The following is a 15,014-nucleotide window of genomic DNA, read 5'->3' on the forward strand; positions in this document are numbered from 1 at the left end:
CTCCTACATTTTTCAAACACCCTTCTTAAGTGAAACGAATGTTCTTCATTTGTTTTTTAAAAAATAGTGATATCATCAAGATATATAACTATGAATTTGCCTATTTCATCTGCAAAGGTAAAGTTCGTTGCTCTTTCAAATGTAAAGCCAACATTCCTTAAGCCAAAAGGCATCTTCACATACATGAAAGTGCCCCAAGGTGTAGTAAATGTTGTATTTTCTTGGTCTTCAGGATGCACTAGGACTTGATTGTAACCAGAAAAACCATCTAATAAAGAAATTCTACTGGATCCAACCACCTTCTGCAAAATGTGATCCATTTTAGGCAAAGAGTAGTTATCTTTCAGGAAGGATTTATTAAGATTTCAGAAATCAATACAAAGTCTAATTTCTCCAGTCTTTTTCCTAGTTGGAACTAAGTTTGACACCCACTTAGAATATCTCAATGGTACAATGATCTTGGCATCATACATCTTTTTGACCTCCTTTTCAATTAGAGGCATCAGCATTGGGTTGATCCTCCTAAGTTTCTGTTTAAAAGGCTTTTGGTCTTCTTTTATGGGAATCTTATGTTGTATAATGTTGGTGTCATAAGATTTCAAATCTTCATAACTCCATGCAAACACATTTATGAATTCCTTGAGCAAGCTTATGTACTTTTTTCTTTTCAGCTGGGGGTAAATATTTGGATAATTTAACCATCTTGGGTTCTTGTTCAGTTCCTATGTTATAGTCTTCAACTTTAGCTCCAGTAGGTTCGATTTTATGATTTTTGGCTACATCATTAAAATCAAACAAATCCTATAAGGGGACTAACCCTCTAGGCAAAACATTGTCTTTCAATTGTAAGATTTCTAATTCTTCTTTTTCTTGATCTATTTCTTTTAATTCTAATTTGGTCACACTCTTATGTACACGATATTCTATGTCAAAATATACATCTATATTAGCACACTCTAAATCATCCTTTGATTGTAAAAAACTTTCAATTTGTTCATTATTTCCAAGACTTTCCAGTGTTTTATATTGTTTGGTATAATTGGTCTGTTTTTTACTTCAACATTGTATTGGTGACTAGGACGGTATGACATTTTGCAGGTACTAGTTGAAGTAGCCAGACCATTTGCTAGGTATTTTTTAACTCTGTGGATCACAGACAAGTCATACTCAATGAAACATACAAGAAAATTAAAAACATCATTCATATAGGCCCTTAACCTTGGGTGTTTGGCAAAGTATTCCCCTTAAATCTGTTTTATTATTAGTTCAGAGTCCCCATGAATTGAAATTCTCTTGGCACCTAGCTTCTTTAAAAGTTTTAACCCTAGAATTAAGGCTTCATATTCAGATATGTTGTTAGTACACTAAAAGTTTAACTTATATGAATGGCCTTCTGAGTGAGTGGTTTGTGAATTTGAAACCCATACACCTGCCCTTGATCCCTCTTTATTGGCAGCCCCATCAAAATCCAAATTCCATAGAGGTTCATTTTGTTTATCATGTTCCACCATATTTGTTTTGCATTCCTCAATTTCGCACAAATTAGTTTCTAAATTAGCAATTTGTTCATTTATGTTTCCATCATTGTACAAAATGAAAGAATCCAGGTATGAATGGACTAAATATAAACGATAATTGTGGGGTTTATCCTAACTGCTAACCATAAATTTCATTTCGTACCGTTGATTACCATTGCCAATGAATCGCAGCGTAGATCAGGCCCACCACTTATCCACTACACGACAAAACATATTGTTGTTTTCCACTTTTGTTTATAAGCACCAAAAATTAGGACAAAGACTATATCGCTTTAAAGCATGCATAATACAATTTTAATGTTTTTCATCCTAATTTTGAAATCAAGGCATATCTTCTACAAACCAAGGGTGCATTTAAATGTCCAAACCCTTCTGATTTTCCTTCGAAGGAGAGATTTATCATAATCTAAGTTATAACCTACAAACTTAAATTATTAATCGAGCTTAAACAATTGGATCAATTTCTTCACCTATCTACCTAATTTTAACCAAGTTTACACAGTTTGGTTAAATTATTCTCTAGTCTAACAACAAAAACTCAAATGTGTTTGACCATGACTATACTGTATGATTCAAACAAAGGTATGTGATTGTGGCATTTAAAACAAGTTGCACACAATTCCTAATTTATTTGTCAAAACAAAACTATTTTTCTCATGGTGGCATTTGAATTTGCATCACTTTCACTCTTTTTTCTTTTCATGGGGTTCTTTTCATCCTTTTTTTATTCTTTAATTATATTTTTCTTTTTATATACCCTCTTTTCATATATATATATATATATATATATATGGAAATCATTTGCAACATGCAATATTATTTACAATTTTATATACTGAAAGAAAATATTCAATCATCATTTGATCCTATGAATCATAGGACCCTAACACCTCACAATTACATTGTTTGCAAGTGCCAATTATTTATCTTTCCCTTTATCATGACTTTCAAGACATTTCAATGTTCACACTCACAGCAATCTTCTAGTTCTGAATGGAAGCTTTCAATGGAGTCAATAATTTATAGCTTGCTAGGCTCGATAGTTTCATTCCTTCCATTGTATGCACTTTCTTTTGGTCTAATAGAGACTTATATTTTCATTTAGCATAGTTCTAAGGATGGATGTTTTACTTCAGGATGCCTTTTAGGCACATCATGTTTGGAGTTAGTTATAGGCTTGTCACTTTTTAAGGAAATAATTTGTGTTCCATTATTTTCTTTTGGTTAATCATTCATAATAGAGTAGACTCTAAATTACAATGATTTTGAGACCACTTTATGTTGGATGTATTTAATTCAAAGGTTGTCATTAAACTATATTGTCACACGTCAGATTCTTTGTTTGATCGAGCTATAACTCACAAGTATTGCAACATAGATGATACAGTGGAGATTTTGAAGATATTAGACTCATCCACTCCTCTATATAATAATATACATAATGATTTTATATAATGCCAGAATATCTGATCATATATAGTGATCAGCCAAAGAAAAAAATGAGCACAAATGTAGACAAATTTTTCTAATAAACGCTCATCATAATTATATGCTATATCTGTCTCGTAGTATTTTGTTCAACAAGATCAAAAGAAAGGGTATATACTTACACCTCTAGGTTCTCAAGAGCCTGTAAGACTAAAAAAATTGGCATCTCAAAAATAGGAGGGTCTTCATCATTATGATGTAGCGGGACGAAAAGGAGATGATGAAGTATTTGTTATGGATCAGATATATGATAATACTCGATTAGAAAGTTCTAAAGGTTCTTTGGAAATTAAGTCATTGAATGATTTAAAAGAACGTCAGAAAATATCTGAGCAACATTTTACTGATATAGGTGCTCATAGTTTTTCTGGATTTACTAAAAGCAATGCATTACATGAAGAACTACTTACTGAAATAGATGTTGGAAAATAAACTACCTAAGTGGAACAAGTAAGGAGTCTAATATGGGCCCCAACTCTATAGTGGGCCAAAACATTTTAATAGCAATCCTTCAATAAGGAATTGACCTTCCATCTAAATGTATATATCAGTCAATATGTTTTAGGTGATATGAATACATCAACAACTACAAATTCAGCAGTCAAAGGTGCTCAGTATTGACAATTGAATGCACGAGTATCTTCAAATAAATCTCCACAGCAGTAGTCGTAGAACAAGTAAAAAAAAATCTAGGGAAGTTTTGAAATTTTGTTTGCCATGTTTTAGAAAGAAAATTATGGAAGTACCAAAGGAAGGATGTGGATGGTGGTTTGTGTGTAAGTCATCTCCAGGTAGTCGTAGTCATTGTTTGTTGAATATAACTGCTGGAAATATAATGACAAGAGTTGCATGGATGGCAGGTGGCCTTCGTCTAACAAAGAATGGTGATGGTCATTTTCTAGCCATTGTAGCATATATATTATATGTGGAAGACCTAATTACATGGTCTTTTGGAGGGTCCATAGGAGAATCTAGTGGGCCCTAATATTGCAGCAATAATGCTGCAACTCCTGGAACTCCCTTCTTTAATTTTATCAACCCGGTAGTTCGTAACAAACTTGGAAGCGGCGGTATTGTATGCACAAGTACTAGCTCTTGCCGCGGCTGTCACTTGATCAGCTGGCACAAATCCGCTAGGAGCTTAAGCCAACTTCTGTGAGCTCTTAGAAGAAGCTTTTTAACTGATGGATGAAAGCTAACTCAAAGGAGGCTAATCTACTTGCAGAAAGAAATTGAAAGTGGAAAGGAAATGCAAACCCTATTTTTACCGACTAACCCTATTGGTGCAAGAAAAATGATGAAAGCTACAGAAAGGAATGCCATTGACTCTTAGAAAGGTAAAATGCATGTGACTAAGCTACTTCTGAGGTGAAATCCGAAAAGAAAAATCTTTTTGTATTTTTGAGTAAGTTGGCAAGATTATTGTGCATGCGCTTTAACTGTTTTTGACTGTGCAGAGGTGGATTGGCGAGAGGAAATGCTTGCAGGAGGTTGGGAAGGTTCGAAGAGGGCCTAAGGGGTCCCTAGCACCCTTCCAAAGAGTTTCACAGAGTTGGGCTATCAAGAAACCGCTTTCGTGAGCTTCTACAGGAAGTCTGCAGGGGTTCTACAGGATGTACTGTATCTTCTACAGGATGTTTCTACAGGAAGAGTCGAGAGAGGATTTTTGGGGGTTTATGGAGGAAAAAATTGTGGGAAAGTGAAAATGGAGGTTAGATGAGGTTGTTAAGGGGTCTAGGACCTGGTGCATGAGGCTAAGGAGCGATTGGATTTGGTTCAAGGATGGAGAGAGCAATGATGCACAAGAATGTAGAAATTAGGGCAAAGGGAGAAAACATGTTATGAAACCAGCTCAAGAAAAGATAGAAAATATAGATCAACGCCTTAGAATTCAGCCTCTTCGAGGGGGAAACCTCCTTTACATTACATAAATGAACAATTCTTGGATGATTCAAAAGACAAAACCTCCTTTCTATATATAGGAGTCTAAGGAGTCACAATATAATCCAGCCGACCTAACAATAATAATATAAAGCCACAAAAATAACAATAGAGGGATTCTATGGGCACATTAATAACAATATGGGGGCAATGGGGGCACAACAATATAAATAAGGGGTATAACTACAATAGTAATGGGGTAATCACTAGTATTATAGGGACCCAACATGCCCCTCTCCTTCAAAAAAGTGTTGTCCTCAACGCTTGAGTAGTTCTGGATATTTTTGCATAAAATTCTCATCCTCCCATGTGGAATCTTCAGCAGATAAGTTCTTCCACTTGATAAGGTACTCTGAAATTGATCGATTTCGTAGCTGTCGAGTTCTTGTTTCTATAACTGCTTCCGGTTCCAATATAATTTTTCCTTCCTCGTCAAGTTCTGGCAATATTGTTTGAACTGGGAGCTTGTCGCCTATAACCTTCTTTAAGCATGAAACATGGAAAACTGGGTGCAATCGAGAAGCTGCAGGAAGCTCCAATTTGTATGCCATAGTACCAATCTTTTGCAACACCTTGTACGGACCATAATACTTTGGTGATAATTTATTATCCTTCTTAGCTTGCTTGAGGGACATTTGCTTATATGGTTGTAGCCGTAGGAATACCCAGTCACCTACATCAAAACTTCTTTCACTACGATGTTGATCTGCCTGTTGTTTCATTCTATTCTGTGCCAACACGAGGTTATCCTTTAAGAGTTGGAGGACTTGTTGTTGATGTTCGATGTGATGTTCCACTGCCTGAACCTTAGAATTTTCTCTTAAATATAATGTGATGGATGGTGGTTGATACCCATAAAGTGCCATAAATGGGGTCATTTTTGTTGTTGTATGAAAGGAAGTGTTATACCACCATTCAGCCAGAGGCAACCATTTGACCCATTGTGTCTGTTTATCAGATACAAAGCAACGAAGATATCCTTCCAAACATTTGTTTACTATCTCAGTTTGCCCATCAGATTGAGGATGATAAGATGAGCTATGAGCTAACTGAGTACCAAGACGAGAAAATAATTCTGTCCAAAAATTTCCAGTGAAAATGGGATCTCTGTCACTTACAATAATCTTTGGGTTTCCATGTAGCTTTTGAATTGTTTCCATAAATGCAGTAGAAACTGTACTGGCTCTAAATGGATGTGATAATGCACAAAAGTGTGCATACTTGGTAAGCCTGTCAACTACCACCATGATGACACTCTTTCCCTCAGACTTGGGTAAACCTGTGATAAAATCCATTGATACCTCCTCCCAACGTTGGCTTGGAATGGATAAAGGTTGTAATAGACCCGGTGTCTTAATTGTTTCAACTTTATTTTGTTGGCAAACCAAAAATTCTACCACAAACTTTTGAATATCTGATTTAAGGCCATCCCAAAAAAATTCCTTCTTAATCCTGTGGTAAGTTTTTAAAAATCCTGAGTGCCCTCCTAAGGGAGAAGTGTGCAATTCCATAAGAATCTTTTGTTTTAGCTGGGAATTCTTACAGAGGTATAAGCAATCTTTGTACCATAACGAATCATTTTTCCAGCTAAATGTATTAGACGTACTGGAATCTTGTTGTAGCTTTCGAATAAGTGCCCACACTTCTTCGTCATTCTTCCATTCCTCCCTTGCTTCATTTATCCAATCTGGTTGGATGATAGAAATAGCGCACAACAATGCTTCCACATCCTCATCCTTTCTTGAGAGTGCATCTGCCACCACATTTTGCTTCCCTTTTTTGTAGATGATTTCAAAGTCATAACCCAACATCTTTGTGACCCACTTTTGTTGCTCTTCAGAGGATAATCTTTGTTCTAAAAAGTATTTAAGGCTATCATGATCCATTTTTACCTTGAAGTGTCTTCCCATTAGGTAGGGTCGCCATTTCTTAAGTGCATGGAGTATTGCCAACATTTCCTTCTCATAAATATCTTTTCTTAGAAACTTTCCCTTGATTGGACGACTTTCAAAAGCAATGGGTCTTTCATCTTGCATTAGAACAGCACCAATTCCATTTCCTGAAGCATCACATTCCACAATAAAGGTTTTTGTGAAGTTCGATGTAGCTAAGACCGGTGCTTGGCACATTGCCTCTTTAAGATGTTCAAAGGCCTTTGTTGCTTCCGGAGTCCATGAAAATGCATCTTTCTTCAATAATGTCGTTAGAGGTGCTGCTATTCTCCCATAATTCTTAACAAACTTGCGATAATACCCTGTCAACCCAAGAAATCCGCGCAAATGCTTTATGGATGTGGGGATTTTCCATTCCTTAATGGCTTTAATTTTGCTAGGGTCTACCTTAACTCCTTCATGAGATACAATATGACCCAAATATTCCACCTCCTGGACTCCAAAAAAACATTTGGATCTTTTGGCATATAATTGTTTCTCCTTCAATAGTTGTAGCACCCTGTCAACATGTTCAACATGATCCTTCCAAGACTTGCTGTAGATAAGTATATCATCAAAAAATACTAACACAAATTTTCTAAGGAATGGTTTGAAAATTGAATTCATCAAACCTTGAAATGTTGAAGGTGCATTGGTAAGGCCAAAAGGCATGACCAAAAATTCATAATGACCCTCATGAGTTCTAAATGTCGTTTTCGGAATGTCTTCAATCTTCATTCTGATTTGATGATATCCTGAACGAAGATCCAACTTGGTGAAGTAAATTGATCCATGCAATTCATCCAGTAATTCATCAATGACAGGAATGGGGAACTTATCTTTAATAGTGAGCTTGTTGAGCTCCCTATAATCCGGACACATGCGCCATGATCCATCCTTCTTGTGCACCAATACTACTGGAGCTGAGAAAGAACTTTGACTCGGTTGAATTATACCAGCCTCTAGCATTTCTGCAACCATACGTTCAATTTCACTTTTTTGGACATAGGGATATCTGTACGGCCTGATGTTTGGAGGAACACTTCCTGGAATCAGATGAATAGCATGATCATGATCACGCATAGGTGGGAGACCTTTGGGAGTCTCAAATACCTTGGAATGATTGTCCAGGACTTTTTGGAGATCTGGAGAAATAGATGATTCTAATGTGGAAACATCTAGCGAACATAATTGTGCAATTACACCCCTTTGCTCCTTTTTTAGAAGCTTTTTCATACCATTAGAGCTGATTATCTTTCCTAGTTTCCCTGCAATACCCCTTAATTCAACTTCCTTTCCTTCCATAGAAAATTTGATGAAAAGTTCTTGAAAATTAAAAGCTATTGTACCCAAGGATTGTAGCCATTGGACTCCTAGTACAACATCAGCACCTCCCATTGGAATGGAAAGCATTGGGCTAGTCAATACATATTCTCCCATGGATAGCTTGATATTATGGCACTTTCCAGAGAAATTTATTGTTCCTCCATTTGCAATCATCACTTGACACTCTGGTGCTGGATATAGGAAGCAATTCAATTCTTTTGCTACCCTACAATGAATAAAATTGTGGGTGCTTCCTGAATCAATCAACACTATTACCTTTTTCTTCTTGATTTGTCCTTCTATCTTGATGGTTTGAGGAGTGGTAATTCCCGCCAATGCATTACAAGATATGGTCGGATTTATTTGTTCTTCATCTAGGCTTTGTTCCTGGAGCATATCCTATTCTTTTGACCTTTCTTGCTCCTTTTCTTCTTCCTCTTCACAATCTATGTAGAATAGTTTCTTCTCAGCACACTTATGACCTTTACTGTATTTGCTATCACAACTATAACAAAGCCCTTTTGCTCTTTTTTCTTCCAATTGTTGTGGTGTCAACCTTATAGGTTGTGGAAGACTAGGGGCAACTGCACTTCCGTCTTTATAGTTGTGAGTGGTATGCTTCCTGGTTGCCATAATTTTGCTTTCCATTTTTCTTGCTAACTTGAATGCCTTCTCTAATGAATCAAGTTCCCAAAGTCGAACATCATGTTGGATATTATCCTTTAAAGACCCTATGAACACATCAATCCTATGCTCCTCTGGAATATCTTTTACCCTTATGTTCAATTTTTGGAACTCCTCAATGTGCTCCATTATTGAACCCTTTTGTTTGAGACCTATCAATTGGCTAAAAAAAGTGTTGCTTTTTGTATCCTCATAATGTGCTATCAATTCTTCCGTAAAAATTGCCCAAGTGATAAATTGTTTACGAGAGCAAAGCCATTGATACCATACAAACTGATTTGGTTCCAAATATAAAGTTGCCATACGTACCTTTTGTGTGTTTTGCACATTATTGAGATCGAAGAACTGCTCCATCTGTAATCCATGTGGCGGGATCCTTGCCATCAAACTTCCTCATATCGATTTTTGGAATATGGTGGGTCTTCGATCCAACATTAGAGTCTATGGAATCATGATTAACATTTCTTTTGTTCACATCATGAGTTTCCTTTACAACCTTTTCACCATTAGTAAGTATTTCTTGTAGAAAATTTGTCAAATCTGTCTTCAAATCTGCCATGTCTGTCTTCAAATTTTTCCTCAAACCTGCCTTCAGATCATCCATCTTAGCTTCCATGCCCTTTATCTTAGATTCCACGCCATTTATCTTAGCATCTGTTAGCTTTTGTGAGCGTGACATTTGTTGCACTTGTTCTTGTAATTTTGATATATCATGTAGCATTTCTTCCTCTTCTTCATGAGTCATGCTAGAGCTTTCAGGTTCCTTACTAGGTGTTTGCATTTTCTTTACTCGGGACATCAGTTACCGATAATAATGCTTTACTATGCCCTTTGAATTCCTTCAAACTAAGCTTATGCAAAAATTAAAAAAAAAAAAACTACACACCTTTTTTTTCTTTGTAGAAGCCTGATATTGAATCTGATGTATCTCTGTAATTTCGAATCATCCAGTTCTAAAATTGTGACCTGTAGTAGCCTTCTATGTCCTCTTTCCAATGCCACTAGTCTGATCCAAATTGGATTCTCCAAGAAAGAGTTATGCACAATCTCCCGCAGTGACCTGATTATAGACTAGTTCAGTAGAGCGAACTTGTATGAAGTGCCACGTGTCACTATTTCAACCTTTGACTCTGAAAAATATATAAAAGAAAACTACAGTCCGTCCTCTTTCTGTACCTTCTTACGAAATTTCAATCCGATGCTCAGAAAGAAAGTTATGACGATTTTCCCCAGGTCACCTGTTTTGAGTGTAATTCAGGAGTCTGCAAAAAGACCAACTTCCTCAGATCATATCTCCGAAAATATCACGCGAAAAGCTCTGAAATTTGGACCCAAGGTTCAGCGTGATTTCTTCTCAAATGGGTTTTTTTTGTGACTTCTGAAACGTCACAGAAAAAAGTTATAGCGAAAATGCCACGATGACCTGTTTGGAGCAACGAAACCCTAGAATCCAAAGCTCTGATACCAAATGTTATGAAACCAGCTCAAGAAAAGATAGAAAAGATAGATCAACGCCTTAGAATTCAGCCTCTTCGAGGGGGCAACCTCCTTTACATTACATAAATGAACAATTCTTCGATGATTCAAATGACAAAACCTCCTTTCTATATATAGGAGTCTAAGGAGTCACAATATAATCCAGCCGACCTAACAATAATAATATAAAGCCACAAAAATAACAATAGAGGGATTCTATGGGCACATTAATAACAATATGGGGGCAATGGGGACACAACAATATAAATAAGGGGTATAACTACAATAGTAATGGGGTAATCACTAGTATTATAGGGACCCAACAAAACATAGCAAATGAGAGGCAAGAATCTAAGTTGGAGGACGAAGCAGGTTGCATGGATGGGGTAAGGGTAGGAGAGGAGGTTTCGTAGGTGTTATACATGTGATTTTTCAAAACTAACCAACAAAGACTAAGAAAACCAAAGATCTAGCTGTTTTAACCTAATCTAACCTAAATAACAGCAAAGCAAATGAACAACAGTTTATTTGCAATGAAATCATGTGAAGTAGCTATGCAAACTAAGCAATCATGAACCTGAGCATGTAATCACAACTGGTATCAACTTCTGCAAATGAGAATCTAACACTAATAATTGCATGAAGAAGCAAAAACAATGTTTTGGTGGCAGCAAGGACACCTTGGTCCCAGCTCATGGTCCCACTGAGGGAGAGGTGAGATCAGAGGTGCTTGATAGCATTTTTCTGAAGATATTCTATGTTATTAACCTATCAAATCAATCTGAACATGAAAATCCTTTTTAATCATCAAAAGCAACCTAAATAGCAAAACAATATTTAAACCTAAATAGCAGATTTTATTCTAAGAATGCAACAAAAACACATAAAATTAAACAAAGGAAGTATTGGGAACTTGGGTTGGGCCCAACCCCAAGAGCTACAGCCTCCTAAGAGAGATTAGAGTTGGTGCAAAGCTGGATTCATCTTTATTGATCAAAAGAATAATTACATCCCAAAAATTGTCCACAAGGAAAAGCTCGAAAATGTGCTGAAATGCAGAACTAACCTACTACCTAAAAATAACTCAAAAGTGACGTAAATAGAACTACAAACTAGCTAACTTTTGCCAACCCAAATGAGGCCCTAAGCCCTCTTATTTATACAAATTGAGGACCCCAACAACCCTCCTAAACTTTAGGAACTCGGCTGCCAAAACTTGTAGTTAACAGCAACTTTACTAGCCCTTGCTCGGCTGCCCTTGTGATAATTGATGTGGTGGCCCTTGAACTCCGAGATGATGGTGGAGAATTCGAGGTAAGGGCCCATAAATGAAGGGGACACCTTCCTACAAATCCTCTCCCTTGTTCTTCCACGAATTTGGCTGCCAAGTGCTCATTAAAACCTTTGATTTTGTCTCAAAATTGACCAAAAAACTGCACAAAGCACCCATTAGACTTGTTGGCATAATGACTAACCCAATTCACTCTATTAGCATAAATATAATAAAAAACATGCAATAAACTAATGAGAATGGTGGATTAAGTCGAATTAGGAGGCTGAATGAGCCCATATAATTATCCATTTTTAGGGCTCATCAGAATCCATCCTACATAAAACATTGGCGCAAGTACATTCAACAAGATTCAACTATTGCCAAAGTCAAATATTAGCTCATGAAAGTAAGAATTTATGAGATTAATTTTTTTGTAGTGTATATGGCTTTAGAATTGCATTCTGGAATTCCTAGAACCAAACACCCCATTATTGTCCTAAAGTTGCTTTGGTTACATTATTTTCCTAATCATGTGACTATGTGGCAATTGTAATATCTAAATTATTTCTTATTCATGAGATTGTATGGTGACTTTGATTAACTAGATTATTTTACCCTTTTTATTATTGGTGGCTAGAAATGAATATCAAAATTGTTGCACTTGTGACAGCTTGGACGAAACCTATAGATGATTCATCTACTATGGTCTTTGGCAATAGAATTGGTACAATTGTAGCTAGCATAACCCTAAAACATGGAGGTCGTTTTCAATGTGGTCAAATGCATTCTGGTGTTATGAAAATTATATCTGCATCAATATGCTAAAACGTTTGGAGTTAATTGGTGGAGGGGTGGAATATTTTCAGACCAAGCACTTTAATAGAAGGTCTTACCTTGTAGTATAAGTAGGCAAGCTGAATGCCAAGGTGTTATTTTCAATTCTTTTCTGAGTTCCTTAGTGTCTTTAGTTGTTCATTCATTTTGGTTTTACTTTATCTCAGGTTTCTAAATCCTTACATATTATAAATTTGCAGGTGGCTTCAAAAGAATACCTGGTATTTATTACAATGAAGGTTTAGATCCTCAGAAGATGTAGACTGTATGCATGGTGAGTTGTTTAAATGGCAAGGAGTGCATCACAACAAGATGTACAGGTCTTTAATCAATTTCTAATTTCTTCGATTTACTCAGGTTCTAAGCAATTGGCCTTCTATTGATCTTATATTCTTGAAATGCTTTACTAATAAGGAACCTTGATGCTTGCATTAGATGGGATGAACTTTTAAATTAGAAGATTTATGTCAACTTAAAATGGTAGGAGACAAAGAGTGTTGTCTTCAAGAAGACTGTTATTTGTGCCAAGAATTTAGAAAATGGTCTGATAAAGTATTTGATAGACTTTGGGAAACAGAAATCCATTCCAACCTAAATTTTTAAACATGGAACAAAGGTTGAGGAGGCCTTAGATGGTACATGCAAGTATTGGTTAAGCGAGTATCATCTTCCTCTATGCTTGTTGAAAGATTTGAAGAGGAAGTGTAATTACATGCCCACCCAAACAAAGGTTCAAAGAGATTTTGTAAGGTTCATTATAGACTCTCAAAAACTTCCAAGTTGGATGTATTTACCATCCTCCTAGAAAAATAAAGAATCATGAGAAATGTTCATGTACTCATTGCAACAAGGATGTAATGATCTGGTATGCAATGTTTTTTTCATGTTTGTTATCAAAATTCCCCTTAATTAGTCATGATTATGTGGATATGCACTTAATGGGTTGCAATCTTGTTCTAACATTTTATGGTCTATTGTTGTACCATACCCTTGTCTACAAGATTATACATTATTACAATGGCAGGGCATAGTTACCATGTCTAATTACTCTCCACTTTAACAAGATTAAATCATCTCTTTAATTAACTTTTGTTAATCAACAATTTAGATGAGTTTTGGAGGAATATTCTATAGTCATTGTTGACAATGAACATTCAAGATAAAATTTTAATCATATGTCTTTGTTCCTTAACCCAACTGTTTTGTATTAAGGAACTTAGTCATGGAGGTTTGAATGGCATTCAAATGATTTCTTCTCTATGAGGGAGTCCATCTGTTTCCTTTCGGATGTTTCAGTTTTCACCAACTCTGAAATTTTGTTTCCCTTTTGAATTGTCAGTAGTTATAATACGGTATGATTCTCTATTTCTTGTTTTTGGGTTTTCACATTGCATATTGTTGTACACAAACTACATCATTTAATGAGGTTGTTCTCACTACATGTGGTTTGCACGTAGTACTTAATTTAATTCATAATTGCATAAGAGAAATACCAAATTTTCTATTTTTCACTTCAACGCATCTATGCTAGTTGTGGGTTATGCTTATAATTTTATTTCTTACTTTGGTTCTTTTAAGGGTCTACAGTTTCCCTTAATGATTTTTTCATATGTTGTCCATTGTAGCCTTCTATAGTTTGTACTAGATATAGTTAAATATACATATACTCAAATTGTAGAATTTTAGAATGAGGAAGGCACAACAAGGTGAAATAATGAAATGTGAACATGAACCTGCAAAAACACACACACACATATATTGAAGATGTTGGGATTGTTTCTAGTATTCAATTTAAACTCTCAAATAATGATACGTCTTGATTAGAGTTAGTTTAAAAATATTAGTGATTTTCTTAGGTTGTAATGATGTATCATATATCAATGTTGTAAGTCTTAAGGAAGTCGTTCCATGTTTTATGATCCTTGTTCTTAGTTTCTATATTTGGAGGAGTTTGCTTGTAGAAGAATTTATTGTAGTGTTTGGTTGGTGTCAACTCTTCTATTTGCAAGTAAAAATATTGTAAACTCATTCTAAAACTACTTGTTCTTTAACTTTAAAGACACTTTTATAACAAAAATTTCATATCCCTTTTTTGCATGTGTCTTTTTTTTGTTCTTAAGCAACAATTGGTGTGGTTCTCTCAAGGCACACAGAACATGAGTCCCTAGTACACAGAGTTACATTCAAACCCTCTGACTCATCAACCCAAAATCAGAAAATAATTGTAGTTCATCAATAGCTTTTGGAATGGAAGTTATGTGAGCTCTTTCCTGAATACTAAGTTCCTAACGTGTTTTTTTTCTATGGTGACGTTTTATTTGTTTGTTTATACAGGTCATCTAGCCACATAGTGGCCACTATTGCCCAACTAAAGAAAACATGTTCGAGTTTATTGCTTTTATGGGAAAAAAACAACAATGATTTTGTTGATGTTGAGGTATATATCGTATAAATCCTTTATATTCTACTTTAGTTTATATTTCAGTGTTTGTCGTCTTTCATGTCTTATACTATGCATTGTAT

The sequence above is a fragment of the Pinus tabuliformis genome, chromosome 8, assembly GCF_031772625.1.
Source record: "Pinus tabuliformis cultivar Carrire ecotype Pingquan chromosome 8, CPIR1, whole genome shotgun sequence".
NCBI classification, from domain to species: domain Eukaryota; kingdom Viridiplantae; phylum Streptophyta; class Pinopsida; order Pinales; family Pinaceae; genus Pinus; species Pinus tabuliformis.